Raw genomic sequence first — 14,663 nt, forward strand, 5'->3', positions numbered from 1 at the left:
TATAAAGGTGCACTACAGGTATTTCCGAAAGTGTCTGTTGGGTTGACACGAATCGAGACTGGGATTTGTCACTCCATATAACGGAGAGGTATCACTGGGCCCACTCGGTAATGCATCATCATTATGAGCTGAAGGTGACCAAGTGGTTGATCACGGGATCATGCATTACGGTACGAGTAAAGTGACTTGCCGGTAACGAGACTGAACAAGGTATTGAGATACCGACGATCGAGTCTCGGGCAAGTAACATACCGATTGACAAAGGGAATTGTATACGGGGTTGTTTAATCCTCGACATCGTGGTTCATCCGATGAGATCATCGTGGAGCATGTGGGAGCCAACATGGGTATCCAGATCCCGCTGTTGGTTATTGACCGGAGAGTCGTCCCGGTCATGTCTGCATGTCTCCCGAACCCGTAGGGTCTACACACTTAAGGTTCGGTGACGCTAGGGTTGTGAAAATATGTATATGCAGTAACCCGAATGTTGTTCGGAGTCCCGGATGAGATCCCGGACGTCACGAAGAGTTCCGGAATGGTCTGGAGATAAAGAATTATATATAGGAAGTGCAGTTTCGGCCATCGGGACAAGTTTCGGGGTCATCGGTATTGTACCGGGACCACCGGAAGGGTCCCGGGGGCCCACCGGGTGGGGCCACCTGTCCCGGGGGGCCACATGGGCTGTAGGGGGTGCGCCTTGGCCTAGATGGGCCAAGGGCACCAGCCCCAAAATCCCATGCGCCTAGGGTTCCACTTAAGGGAAGAGTCCCAATGGTGGAAGGCACCTCTAGGTGCCTTGGGGGGGAGGGAAACCTCCCCTTGGCCGCCGGCCCTAGGAGATTGGATCTCCTAGGCTGGCACACCCCCCCCTTGGCCCTCCTATATATAGTTGAGGAGAGGGAGGACTTCAAACCTCAGCCTTTGGTGCTTCCCTCTCCCCTGTTACATCTCTCCCTCATAGTACACGGCGAAACCCTGCTACTGTGACGCCCTGCATCCACCACCACGCCGTCGTGCTGCTGGATCTTCATCAACCTCTCCTTCCCCCTTGCTGGATCAAGAAAGGAGGAGACATCATCCGTTCCGTACGTGTGTTGAACACGGAGGTGCCGTCCGTTCGGCGCTTGGTCATCGGTGATTTGGATCACGTCGTGTTCGACTACATCAACCCCGTTCTTTGAACGCTTCCGCTCGCGATCTACAAAGGTATGTAGATGCATCCAATCACTCGCTGCTAGATGAACTCCTAGATGGATCTTGGTGAAACCGTAGGAAAATTTTTGTTTTCTGCTACGTTCCCCAACACAGGTAACCCCCCGGTACTCCGGTAAAATCCTGATTTCACCCGGAACACTTCCGATATCCAAGTATAGGCTTCCAATATATCAATCTTTATGTCTCGACCATTTCGAGACTCCTCGTCATGTCCGTGATCACATCAGGGACTCCGAACTTCCTTCGATACATCAAAACACATAAACTCATAATATAACCGTCATCGAACTTTAAGCGTGCGGACCCTACGGGTTCGAGAACTATGTAGACATGACCGAGACACGTCTCCGGTCAATAACCAATAGAGGAACCTGGATGCTCATATTGGCTCCTGCATATTCTACGAAGATCTTTATCGGTCAAACCGCATAACAACATACGTTGTTCCCTTTGTCATCGGTATGTTACTTGCCCGAGATTCGATCGTCGGTATCTCAATACCTAGTTCAATCTTGTTACCGGCAGGTCTCTTTACTCGTTCCGTAATACATCATCCCGCAACTAACTCATTAGTTACAATGCTTGCAAGGCTTATAGTGATGTGCATTACCGAGTAGCCCAGAGATACCTCTCCGACAATCGGAGTGACAAATCCTAATCTCGAAATACGCCAACCCAACAAGTACCTTTGGAGACACCTGTAGAGCACCTTTATAATCACCCAGTTACGTTGTGATGTTTAGTAGCACATAAAGTGTTCCTCCGGTAAACGGGAGTTGCATAATCTCATAGTCATAGGAACATGTATAAGTCATGAAGAAAGCAATAGCAACATACTAAACGATCAAGTGCTAAGCTAACGGAATGGGTCAAGTCAATCACATCCTTCTCCTAATGATGTGATCCCGTTAGTCAAATGACAAATCATGTCTATAGCTAGGAAACATAACCATCTTTGATTAATGAGCTAGTCAAGTAGAGGCATACTAGTGACACTCTGTTTGTCTATGTATTCACACATGTATCATGTTTCCGGTTAATACAATTCTAGCATGAATAATAAACATTTATCATGATATAAGGAAATAAATAATAACTTTATTATTGCCTCTAGGGCATATTTCCTTCAGTCTCTACGTACCCTCGTAGACCGAAAGCAGAAGCGTTTGACAACGCGGTTGATGTAGTCGAACTTCTTCTAGCTCTGACGAATCAAGCACCGAACGTACAGCACCTCCGAGTTATGCACACATTTAGCTCGGTGACGTCCCTCGCCTTCTTGATCCAGCAAGGTGTCGAGGTAGTAGATGAGTTCCGTCAGCACGATGGCGTGGTGATGGTGATGGTGAAGTGATCTGTGCAGGGCTTCGCCTAAGCACCGTGAGAATATGACCGGGGGTGTAAACTGTGGAGGGGGGCACCGCACACGGCTAACAATTGATGTTCTGTGTTCTAGGCGCCCCCTTCCCCTCATATATATAGGTGGGAGGGGAGGAGAGGCAGCCAGGGGGCGCCCCAAGTAGGATCTGAATCCTACTTGGGGTTTCCCCAAGTGGCGCCCCCTTTCCTTTTTCCACCGGAGAATAAAGGAAGGGGGAAGAGAGAAAGGAAGGGGGCCGAACCCCCTTTGTTCCTTCTCCAATTCGGCCATGTACCAAGGGGGGCACCCCTTGTGGGATGGTGTGCTCCCCTCTTATGGCCCATATGGCACATATACCTCCCCCGGGGGTTCCGGTAACCCCTCCGGTACTCCGATAAAGAGCCGATACATTCCGAAACACTTCCGGTGTCCGAATACCATTGTCCTATATATCAATATTTACTTCTCGACCATTTCAAGACTCCTCATCATGTCCGTGATCTCATCTAGTACTCCGAACAACATTCGGTCACCAAATCACATAAGTCATATAATACAATATCGTCATCGAATGTAAAGCGTGCGGACCCTATGGGTTCGAGAACTATGTAGACATAACCGAGACACCTCTCCAGTCAATAACCAATAGCGGAACCCGGATGCTCATATTGGTTCCTACATATTCTACGAAGATCTTTATCGGTCGAACCGTTATGATAACATACGTTATTCCCTTTGTCTACTGGTATGTTACTTGCCCGAGATTCGATCGTCGGTATCTGCATACCTAGTTCAATCTCGTTACCGGCAAGTCTCTTTACTCGTTCCGTAATACATCACCTCGTGACCAACTCCTTACTCGTTTGCTTGCAAGCTTATGATGTGTATTACCGAGAGGGCCGGGAGATACCTCTCCGATACTCGGAGTGACAAATCCTAATCTTGATCTATGCCAACTCAACAAACACCTTCGGAGATACCTGTAGAGCATATTTATAATCACCCAGTTACGGTGTGACGTTTGATAGCACACAAGACATTCCTCCGGTATTCGGGAGTTGCATAATCTCATAGTCGAAGGAATATGTATTTGACATGAAGAAAGCAATAGCAATAAAACTGAACGATCATTATGCTAAGCTAACGGATGGGTCTTGTCCGTCACATCATTCTCCTAATGATGTGATCCCGTTATCAAATGACAACTCATGTCCATGGTTAGGAAACCTTAACCATCTTTGATCAATGAGCTAGTCAAGTAGAGGCTCACTAGGGACATAGTGTATGTCTATGTATTCACACATGTATTAAGGTTTTCGATCAATACAATTCTAGCATGAATAACAAACATTTATCATGAGTAAGGAAATATAAAATAACAACTTTATTATTGCCTCTAGGGCATATTTCCTTCACCATGGCGCGGGCAAACTTGACAGTAGTCTTCAGGCATGTGCTCTCCCCATCCTGACCATCTCGCCAACGGCATCTCCGACAGTACCAAGTGCAAGCATCCTTAGAGCAGCCGTGCACTTCAGCTTGGAAGAGAAAGAAAGTTGACCACAACAATCCATTGTGAGCTTAAGTAGTCATCGTGTACCTTCACTCCCTCCACAATGCGCAAAAACAATGGTTTCGGTCTACGAAAACGGCAACGAAACCATGGATCGTCCGAGAAAGTTGGGTTCGGAGCAAAGTAGTCCTTCTTTAGTTGCCGTGGTCCGGACACCCTATCCCGATTGATCACTGTTCTCCCTTTGATTGAGCCCTTGAAGTTGAGAATATGTTCCGCTTGTCGGCCCATTTCCTCTTGCATGCTCATGAGCATGATCATATCCACTTCTTCGTTCAAATCCGAGGAATCGAAGAACTCATCTTGAATTATGTGATCAAGCTCCGTCGGTCCATACTCCTCATCCGAGGAAGAATCAGAATTCATCGTTTCCCCTAAAAACAAAAAACTAGGTCGGACAATGTGTGGAACACATAGAGTGCAAGAGGGAGCTTGGGAGTTGCCGAACGTACCGCGTGGCGTCCGAGCCGGCGGCGGTGCCCGGCCGGCGACGACGACGTCCCCGGCGGTAAGGACAGGAGACAGGAGTGTTGTGCCGGTGCTGGCCGGTGTAGAGGCTTGGAACGGCCGCGGAGCGCGCATGGTGACGGAGCTGCGAGACGGATGACGCAAAGGAGTAAGAAGAAAGGAGAGATCAAATGGATCTGATAGATTGAGGGGGTGGATTTGGTGCAATTTCCAATGGAGTCGGGCTGTCAGGTCCGATGTGGCGGACGCGCCCGGGCGCTCTCATATCCGCCCCATATTTGGGCTGGATATGCGGGGTACCGGTCATCTCGGGCGTTTGAGACCCATTTAAGGTGCTCGTCTATGTCGAATTTTCATGACCGGACCGTCCGCTCGGGCGTGTGAGACAGGTTTGGGGCGTCCGGTTGTAATGCTTTAAATAGGACGGTACATATGAACTATTTGTACAACTGTGCATTTGCGAGTGTGGTGGCCGACAAGTAATGTAGTCCAGCATGCAACGGTGCGTGTACATTTGCAGGTAGCTGGCCGTTGATCTCCGAACCATCGGCCTGCTGATCGTCGGCCGTGGCAGGCTTGCACGGACGCATCACATTGAAGACGACCACTGTAGTGCTTCCATCAATCCGTCAACCAACCAATCGTCGATCATGCGACACCGCATCGAAATGGATGTAAGGACCGAGCCGTATAAAGCAGACTCGGACACGACGATGTGTACAGCCAACCGTTCGAGCGAGCTCTTGTTTGCTCCGACGAATTTAATTCAATGCGCTACACGATGTGTACAGCTGAACGTTCGCTCTCCCGGGAAAATGGACAACCAAGTCTAACTAATCTTCTTTTTTTTGAAAGTCCAAGTCTAACTAATCTAAGTGACTAAAGTGGGCCATACTAAGGGGTTGTAGACACATTCCTTAATTATGAACATTTAAAAAATCTGAATTTTTAAACATTTAAATTTATCTTTTTAAAATTGATATCATGGGAGCATTTAAGGAATGATATCATCTGCTACTTCCCCTCTCATCGCATCCCCAAATGTCCATATCCAGCATCCTATGAGCAGACACACACATGAGGAGATTTTTTCTTGAGATTTGATTCGATGGAATGTGACGTACAGCATGGCCTGCTGGTCGACACCACTGGTACTTGCGAGTCCCACATATTAAATGTCTTAAATGATCAAGCACACAGCTGGCAGATCAGAGCGCCCGCATATTTAGCCCTTTTTTTGTTTAGAGGAATTTTCTAGCAATTCTATAGGATAGAATTTTTTTGTTTTGTAGGAAATATTTCTGTCTTCACATTTTAAAGAAAAATAAATGTTAATCTAGACTCAATGAAAAAATAGATGATGTGAAGGAAATATCTTTTTCTATTTTTATCCATAGAATTTAAGACACATGACATCACATTTCCTATAAGTTTTCTGTTTCTATGATATTCCTATTCTAGAAATTTATAGGCCTTATTTGTCGTGCACGTACACGCTCACATCCCAGCACACTTTATTTCTTTATTTGGCTAATACTCCCTCCGTAAACTAATATAAGAGCGTTTAGAATACTAAAGTAGTGATCTAAACACTCTTATATTAGTTTACAGAGGGAGTACTTCCATACTCAATCACGAAACAGCACAACCATGGTACATAGACGATCTTACCTAGATCAACACAGACGCCATGCATCCGAAACCCTACATAACGATTCCTCGGGCAATGCAATGTCAGTAACGGTCCACATTTGTTTTTCGTTTTGGAAATGGGTTTGTCTAAGTCTCAGTCGATTGATGACATCAGTATGTGTAGGCCACTTTTGTTTTTGGAACTGTTTGCATGTGTTCTGCCATTATGGGCTGGCTTGTACTCCTACTGGGCTTTACTTTGTTGCCGATTTTTTAATCTCCCTTGTACATGTGCTATACAACTGCACGTATATGTGTTTTCGTTTTGCTATCCAGCTACAACCTCAACGTCCACTAAAAAAAAGCTACAACCTCAACGAGTGAGCTAACTTTTTTTTTCAAATCATTGCATTTTTTGCGGGAAAAATTCTTGTATATTTTGTACGACGCTTGTAGGTTTTGTTAGATGGACTTGCAACTTATTATCATTTTTCATTCATGGAAAAATACAAGGATTTAAACACAAGAAAATATATTGAAGAAAAATAATAATGTTGTTGCACACGTATGACCGGCATGCAGGTAGGTGCGTCCCATTGGTGCACAAACAAGGAATAAAATAGAATAAAATAAAGGAAAATGAATAACAAAAACCACCTACCATGTCGGTGAAGTATATCCAGTGGAACACACAGTGGACATGAAGCTAGGTTACACGTTTGCAATATTAAAAGTTCAAAGAGCGGTATAAAACTAAAATTAAAAGAAGAAGAAAACAACATTGAATTGCAGCCGCATTGAACACATGAAGTTAGAGTCAAGGGCGATTGTGCAACCGGATGGTGAATTTTTTTAAAAAATATTATTGTTTAATATAAAATTGAAAACCAAAAAAGTAGCAAGAATCATACCGTTAGCAAAGAAAAAAAATTAAAAGAAAATAAAAAATATGAAAAATTGTTGCATTTGCAGTTGCATGGCTAGTGGTAGACATGCAGTTGCCCCTTCCCGAGAAAAACAAAACAAAACGGAATTGCAGTCGTGTTGAAGACATGCAAGTGAACTTGGGGACGACACTTTGCAGTTGCATGTCTAGTGACGGACATGCCTCCGCTCCTTTCCCTGATAAAACAACACAAAGCTGCAGTCGAGGCTACACTTGCGGTTGCATGCCTAGTGACAAACATGCAACTGCCCATGCCGACGAAACACCCCAGAGTTGCGATTGTGGTTGACACTTGCAATTGCATGCGTAGTGAAATACATGCAACTACCCCTCCTCGAGAACACACCATAGAGTTGCAGTTGCGATGATAACATGCACCTACAATCAAGGGCGACACTTGTAGCTGCATGCCTAGTGGCACGCATGCAACTGCCTGTTCCTGCGACACAAAGTTGTAGTTCGCGGTGACACTTATAGTTGCATGCCTAGTGACAGATATACACATGTTCCTTCCGACAAAACACCATAGAGTTGCATGCCTAGTAGCAGAGATGCAACTGCCCCTCCCCAACAAAACACCACAGAGTTGCAAATCGCGTTGAGGACATGCAATTGCAGTCGGGGTGACACTTGTAGTTGCATTCCTGGTGGTGGACATGCAACTACCCCTCCTGACAAAACACCACCGAGTTGTAGTAGGGGGCGACACTTGCATTTGTGTGCTTAGTGGCAGACATGCAATTGTCCCTCTTAACAAAATACCACAAAGTTTGCAGTCTCCTTGAAGACATAAAGTTGCAGTCAAGGCATGACACTTGCAGTTGCATGCCTACTGATAGACATGCAACTTCCCTCCTCCTCCGATAAAATACCACAAAGTTGCAGTCACACTGAAAACATGCAGTTGCAGTTGAGGGCGACACTTAGAGTTGTGTGCCTAGTGACAAACATACAAGTGCTATCTCCATGTCATATACTTCACTGAACATGTATGCTGCTATTTCTATTACAATGGAACATACATGCATATATGTTGATTATTTTTACGTTTGCAGTTTATGTGTATTTTAGACTATGTTTTTACGTTTTCAATTTTACATAACATAAAATATTTTTTACGTCAATTATATATTTTCTTACGGTCCCTTTTTGTGTCGAAAATAAGAAAAAACTTACGGAACGTAAAATTACGGTGCATTGATGGTAAAATAGAGGAGGGTGAAAAATAACTATTCCTCACCCAAGGTGACGAATAGTGCGACTCTATAGTGTTACTATTCATCACTCAGGATGCAGAATAAGTTATTCTTCACCGGAGGTAATCTTACGATCATTTCATAATTAAATTACGTTTGGAATTCAAATAGTTACATTTCTATTAATTCACTACGTAAAATTTGACATAAGAAAATAAAAATATAGATTATAAGATAAGAAAATTTGTAGTTTATGTGTATTTTAGACTATGTTTTTACGTTTTTAATTTTACATAATATAAAATATTTTTTACGGCAATTATATATTTTCTTACGGTCCCTTTTTGCGTTGAAAATAAGAAAAACTTCCGGAACGTAAAATTATGGTGCATTGATGGTAAAATAGAGGGGGGTGAAAAATAACTATTCTTCACCATATATATAGGGTCGCGCTATTCGTCACCCTGGGTGAGGAATAGTTATTCTTCATCCGAGGTAATCTTACGGTCATTTCATAAATAAATTATATTTGAAATACACATAGTTACATCCATATTGATTTACTGCATAAATCGCATAACAAAAAAATATAGGCAAAAAATTGTATTTTCTGTACATTTTACACTATGTTTTACATTTATAATTTTACGTAACATAAAATTATTTTTTACGATGATTATAGGTTTTCTTACATTCTCTTTTTATGTCTAAAATAAGACAAAATTTACAAAACATAAAATTACGATGCATAGATGTTAAAATAGAGGTGGGTGAAAAATAACTATTCCTCACCCACGGTGACAAATAGTCAATCCTTAAAAATAATTATTCCTCATCCAGATAAAACTGTGTCTACCATAGTTGCCACAGAACTAGTTAAGGGTCGCTAAACTTTTAACGGTTTAAAAGTTATCAAAAAATATGAAATAAATATGGGAACAACTATCTAATGTAATAAGATGATCCAATGAAGGGATTGTCAAAATATGCATCTATGTGTCCTCAGCAAAAATAATAAGCATTTCAGCTCACTGCGACATAAATATATACTGAACTATTTGGTTTTTTGTCTAGGACACATACAATCGTATTTTTTTAATCCCTTCATTGGATCATGTTATATTATAGGTGTGTTGGTTCAGTATTTTTTCAGAATTTTTGAGAATTTTTGTACCGTTGAAACCCTTAACTAGATCTGTGGCAAGCACTTACACTAAGATACTTTCTCACACAACAAGAAAAAAACGTGAAACAAGAAAAAACAGGAAACATGTGTGCAAAAGGCAGACACTAAAATGGTTCAAAAAGCTTGATCCATAAAAAATGCATTTCGTGCATTTTATAGAACACAAAAAATAATTTTATTATTTAACAAATTAATTAAATAACAGGGATTATGCCTTTAGCAAGAAATAATGAAATACACATGCAAAATAAAAAACCTCACTAAAACACCGATGATATAAGAACACTTACAAGAGAATAAAGAAACCAGAAAAAACTAATAAAGAGGAATAAATAAATAAACGGAAAAGGCCTGACAGTCAAGGAAAAAGGCCCTCCCGCTACCCAGCCCATCACACGCATCCTGCACAACTCCAGAAAAAAAGCAGGACACACTTGCCGTAAAAATTTCCTATTTGCCGCACGTTGCGGCAAATTGTCGCTGCAACGCAACATCGAGCTATTTGGGCCGGCCCATTTCATGACTGCATGCAAACCTCTCGGTTTCCGGTTTTGGGAATGTTCCACGGGTTTCCAGCCGGTTTATTTCTCTTTTGCGAACCATCTAGAAGATCCAGAACCATGTTTTCTTTCGTTTCCTTTTTCCTTTTCGTTTTTTCCTGTTTCTTTTTTCATTCCTTTTTATGTTTTTTCACATTTCTTTTTTATTTTCAGTCCTATTTTATTTTCTTTCATTTTCATTTTCCCCTTAAAAATGTTCGAAAATTCAAAACATGTTTGCCTTTTCCAAAATTTGTTCGTTTTTTCATAAAATGTTCCAGTTTAGTAAAAGTCAGAAATTCATCAAAGTTCAGAAAATTCAAATTTTGTTCGCATCTTTAAAAAATGTTCATACTTTTATGTAAATGATCAAAATGCAACAAAGGTTGTCTTTTCAAATTTTGTTCTTAAATTCGAAAAATGTTCGCACTTTTAAAAATTGTTCTTGAACTATTTCTTTTTATATTTTCAACGTTATTTTATTTTGAAAAATGTTCAGAAATTTCAAGAAATATTCTTGCTTCTAAATATCGATCAATATTCAAAAAAGGTTGTGCTTTCAATTTTTGTTCATAAATACAAAAAAGTTCACATATTAGAAAAAAGTTCGGAATGTTTCTGCTAAAAAAATTCACAACTTTTCTGTAAATATTCCCGTTTGTAAATAATGTCATGTTTTAATTTTTTGTGTTTAAAAATATATTACCTTTTAAAAAAAAGTTTATTTTTTTAAAATAAATGTTCGTGTTTTCAAATTTTGTTCGGGAGCTTAAAAAATGTTCGCGTTTGCACAATTTTCATTTGGAATTTCGAAAAATGTTCCTGTTTTCAGAAAAAAGCGTTCATGATTTCGAAAAGTGTTTCAATTTTGTAAAACAATTCGCAATTTTGAACAGTGTTTGCGTTTCACAAAACACTCAGTTTCAAAAAAAACTGCTTTCGAAATTCCGAAATTAATTCGGATCTGCGTTGCCTATTGATTCTTAAAGGTTGCGCTGTCGCTTAATCTGAAAATCTTGCTAGCTCAGCTGGTTGCGGCTCGTCGTTGGCAGCATGAGATCGCTGGATTGATTCCCAACAAAGTCAAGTGGCACACATGCAGCGTGCCATTTGTTGTAACTTGAAATTTTTTTTTCGTAGATCCGTTTATTCAAAATGTTTTATTTTGTAAATTGTGCGTTCAAATCTTGAACCGTTTTCACCATTGGATTTCTCGTGCCGAGATCTTTAAAACTAGATCCCATGTTGATAGGTTTTGACGAACTTTTTTTCACAAAAAAATGGAAGAAAAAAAGGGCGAAAAAACCGAACCAGAAGCATGTTTTTTCCCCTTCCGAAAGAGGCACGCCCGTGCCTCTCGCGAATTTCTTTTTAGCTATAGAGGTTTGCTGGCAGTCATGGGCCGGCCCAGTCAGAATTTTCGAAATCTTGAACCGTTTTCATCATTAAATTTCTCGCGCCGAGATCTTCAAAACTAGATCCCATGTTGATAGGTTTTGATGAACTTCTTTTTCACGAAAAAATGGAAGAAAAAAAAGGGTGAAAAAACCGAACCGGAAGCATGTTTTTTTCCCTTTCCGAAAGAGGCACGCCCGTGCCTCTCGCGAAATCACACCCATGCCTCTCGTGGAAGCAAAACCGTGACTCTCGTGAAAGGAAAAAAAAACAGAAAACGTGTTTTTTCCGTTTCCGAGAGGCACGGCCGTGACTCTCGCGAATGCACAACCGTGCCTCTCGCAGAAGCAAAACCGCGACTCTTGCGAAAGAAAAAAAATAGAAAATACGTATTTTTTCCCTTTCTGAGAGGCACGGCGTGACTCTCGCGGAAGCAAAACCGTGACTCTCGCGAAAGAAAAACAAACAGAAAATGCATTTTTTTCGTTTCCGAAAAGCACGACCGTGACTCTCGCTAAAGCACAACCGTGCCGTTCACGGAAAAAAACCGTGACTTTCGCGAAAGAAAAAAAACGTGTTTTTTTCACGCAAAAAAAAATTTGATCGAAAAGCTAAGGAACCGGGGGAAACCAAAACGTAAAAAACCCCAAGAAAAAACCCGTTTAAAAAGCCGAAAACACGTGCGAAAAAATAAAAAAAATCAAAAGAAGCGTCGAAAGCGCGACACGTGGCGAATGACCGAGAACACGCCAAGTGGCACTGATCGTTGTGAGTCTTCCGAAGAAGCGCTCATTAATTAGTTGCTCCCGTGTTTGGTTGGTATCCACGCCACCTCACGCCTGGCCTGATGCTCCGTGAAGCCTGCCTGGCAGTTGTTTTGTTCGTGTCCTGAGAGATAGATGCATGCCTGGCCTGGCTCATGGAGGCCTGTGGTTAGCCTGGTAAAGTTAAATAAAAAATGAAAAAAAGATGGATAACTCAGGCAGCTAGATTATCCTGGCCCCAGGCGTCCTGTTTCTTTCGCCTGGCCCATGCCGCACGATGCCTGGCTCCTACTTAAGATTTTTTTAATCGCTAAATGACAAAGCAACACTGCAGCAGGGCAGCAACATGCCAGGGATGAACCAAACGCAACGATGCCAGGCTAGCCCGGGCAGGCGGGAAAAGTCGACCTTACCAGGCCGACGCCAGGCACTGAAAATTTCCACGCAAGCGGCCCAGGGTGGGAACCAAACACACGTCTCTTCGCCGCAAAGAGCGGCACATAGGAGGTCCCCTTGACGTACTCGAAAACTACAGCCAGCAGCATCGCTCACGATTTTTAATCTACCGATCGAGCGGGTTGCCTACCGACTGAGACATTCGTAAAATCTCAATCGACTGAGATTTAGCATGCCCCTTTGAAAATACTTTCATAAAAAAACATGATAGTGTTTTAGTTGCTCAATCTACCTCATTTTCTCCTGGAAAATAAATTTGTTTCATTCAGTTAGGTTCCAAATTCAGTTCTGATAGGATTTCTGGTGTGATTCTAGAAGATTCCAGTTCATGTATTTATGTTTGGATGTCATATGGAAAACAAAGTTATTCACTCTACGATTTTGCGTGTTTGAAATTTGAATCTCGTGTTTGCACATCATCTTTTTCCGAAATAAACTGAAATTTAATCAACATTGCCTTTTTCCCGGGTTAATCAACATTGTCAACATACAGAGGAGCTTTTTTTTTGAGCAATACAGAGGAGCGAATAAGAAGAAAATGTGAGACACAAGGGTACTACCCATGTACCTAGGAGAGATTTTTAGCTTATTGGTGGACCAGTTCATGGAAGTATGTCATATGTACTTGTGAAGATGATGTTCGTTAAACTTCGGTATTTTAATTTCTATCTCGACATGAATTTAAGCAAATATATATAGAGTTATGAGCAACGCACATGTGCCAAGGAGCAACTTTGAGCTTATCTACAGATTAACTCATGCAAGTGGGTCTCAGCAACTTGGACCGATGAATTTCATAAATTTTGATATTTAAACTTCAACCTTGTGTTCAGTGACGGAGCTATAGCAAGGCCGGATCGGCCATGGCCCGCCCAGCCCAAAGCAAAAACAGTGTGGGTTGAGATTAGACTTTGCCGATTTAAGGAAAATAGTGGGCTTTTCTTTGTATTGGCCCGCCCATAGTAGGCACTGTAGCTCCACCATGCTCATGGTCATACTATAAATTTCCACACACAAAATTGAAACTTCGTGGGCAGACATGAAAATAAACTCTGGTATTTTAGTCATTCATATTATTTTTGGTTCCCCTTTTTCATCATTTTCGCTCCACGAATGTTTATGTGTCGACAGTGTTGCTACATGGATGATCCCACGCCGGCGTTAGAGAGCTCCTCTCACGACGGTGACGTGGCTGTGAGAGGACCAAAATATATTGCTGTGAGGTCATTCGTGGTGCCACTAAGGCACCATAGGCTCATGAGAGAATATCTAGTGGAAACCAAGTGGCGGCAGAACCTTACTGAGAGAACGATAGCAACACCAAACTTTGTTGATGTGCGAAGGTGTGGATGAGCTACGATTGTGAGCAACATCAACGAGCCAACATCGGAGCATACCGACCAACAAAGCAACGTACAAAACAAATAAGGTTGGAAGAGTCAGGGTTAATCTGGTCTTTTCAAGTGCTTGTAAATAGAAAAACAAAAGAAAATCAATTAAAAGGGGGAAATGTATGGCAATGAAGGTATCCATGAGTTGGGTGGCGAGTCCGAAGTGAAAAATATCCAATTTCCTCTTCTCTTCCTCTCGCTCCCATCAAAGGTGGAGCTGACCCCGGGCACCTAGGATTCAAGCAGAAATTCCTATTTCACGCTTTAGTACTCATCCCATATGCACGCCACAACGCTCCAGCAAACACTCTTTAAGTGGTCCGACCATATGGCTTCAGGGGCCCGTGGCGGCCGCCCCTCCCCCCCCCCTCAGGGCCGGGATTGCCGACCATATAAAGGTTCCTTTTCAACCGGTTTTGTGAAGCTTCTAGATGGTTTTATCTTTCATCTTTTTCTATCTTTGTTTATTTGGTTTTCCCTCTAGTTTTTTTGGTTTTTCCTTTTTAGTTACTTTCAAAAAATAAAATTCTTAAATTTTTTAA

The sequence above is a fragment of the Triticum urartu genome, chromosome 6 (assembly GCF_003073215.2).
Source record: "Triticum urartu cultivar G1812 chromosome 6, Tu2.1, whole genome shotgun sequence".
Lineage (NCBI taxonomy): Eukaryota > Viridiplantae > Streptophyta > Magnoliopsida > Poales > Poaceae > Triticum > Triticum urartu.